This window comes from Crocuta crocuta, unplaced genomic scaffold, assembly GCF_008692635.1.
Source record: "Crocuta crocuta isolate KB4526 unplaced genomic scaffold, BGI_CrCroc_1.0 scaffold1529, whole genome shotgun sequence".
Classification (NCBI taxonomy): domain Eukaryota; kingdom Metazoa; phylum Chordata; class Mammalia; order Carnivora; family Hyaenidae; genus Crocuta; species Crocuta crocuta.
In genome coordinates, this window is record NW_027532160.1 from 91,084 (window position 1) to 92,561 (window position 1,478).

Sequence of the window (1,478 nt, forward strand, 5' to 3'; positions counted from 1 at the left end):
TTTTTTTCTTGAAAGCTGGAAAGACAGTAATACACGTATATGAAAATAGACAGGGTCTTCTCCCTATTTCTAAGGACATTATGCTATATACAAAGTTATAAAATCTTTTATCTTAGATTAAAATCCCCTGTTAATCACAGCTCCCTAATACTCTGTAAACCATTTGAATCTCGCTTAAAAGAATCGGAACCCTTTTTAAAACATATAAAAGTGAATCTCAGACCTTATTATGGTGAAATCATTCACCAGTCCTTTAGTATGACTTCAGAAACTACCAGAAAGGCATAGAAAGCAAAAGAGAGGTCAGCAGTGGAAAAGGAGACACCCAGGATGAGGAGAGAGATTGATTATTTGTGATAGTCATTTGTTTTCTTCCTACTTCATACACAGACACACACAATACACACAGAGATACAAAAACTAAATGTTAACATAAATCAAAAATTTAATTAAAATAAAGTAAACTAAATAAAACCCTTGGGGCTGGGCACATTACCTAACAGAATGGACAGTTGCAAACACAAGTTGGGAGCAGAAATACAGATTATTTGAAGAACTAGCTGCTAAGAAAGATTTCATCAGATCAGAAATAACTTTTAGATATTTCAGCAGAACTAAGACTAAGGTATTTTGTTCATTTCAATGCCTTTCTGGCAACTCCTAATATAAAAGAAAGAATGTGAGAATTGAAACTATTTCAGAGAAGGTGGACAATCCCAGTTGAAATGAGTTTTAATTATTTTTAAAATGTGTTGCCTTCATCTACCCAATAAACCGGTTGTATCGTATTTATTTTAAGAAACGGCATCCATTTTTTTTTTCAGACAAGCACTCTTTAATAAGTAATTAAACTAAATAGACCGCTCTCCACCCCCAGCTCCATCTCGTTTCAGCGGAAACAGGATTGGAATTAGAATTATAGCTAGCTGGAGGGTGCCTAACAGCATGCTCCAGGCACTACAAGTCAGCACAAGCCTAAATTGGTATTTTCAAGTTCATAGCCGCTGGCTGCAATTTGAGGCAATGACCACTCCATCCTTATCCCAGGGGCGCTAAGCTTCCAAGGAAGAGTCCAGCTCCTAGGCTTTGGTCCAATTTCCCTGGAAAACCTCTGGGAGGACCAAGGGGCGCGAGCCTTCGCGCCTCGCCGTCCAGGCGGGCTGGAGAGGGAAATGGGGTGGNTTACAGGGGGCCACGCTTCGGGGCGGCTGCGGAGTGTAACCGGTGCACAGTGATATTTGTAAAAGAGGTGGCACATTTGGTTGCTCATCGAATCCGTTACGTTCGACCGATTTATCCCTTGGCGAGAAGACCTCGCCTGGCAACAAATAGGCCGCCACGCAAAACCATTAAATAACCACAATCCGCGCCCAAACCACTCTCACATAATAAGCCTTTCCCTTCTCCTCAAGAGAGTCACTAGAGTACATCTTTCAGACAGGGACACAAGTGACACCCATTATTTCTCCTGAAGGGCG

At 41.1% G+C, this 1,478-nt stretch overlaps 1 protein-coding gene across 2 annotated transcripts in view; it reads right to left on the minus strand.

Annotated features, from left to right (window-relative positions):
* The window catches only part of TAF7L (TATA-box binding protein associated factor 7 like), an 18,777-nt gene that overhangs the window by 17,102 nt on the left and 197 nt on the right, over positions 1–1,478 (minus strand). The gene's annotated exons all lie outside the window — the stretch shown is intronic.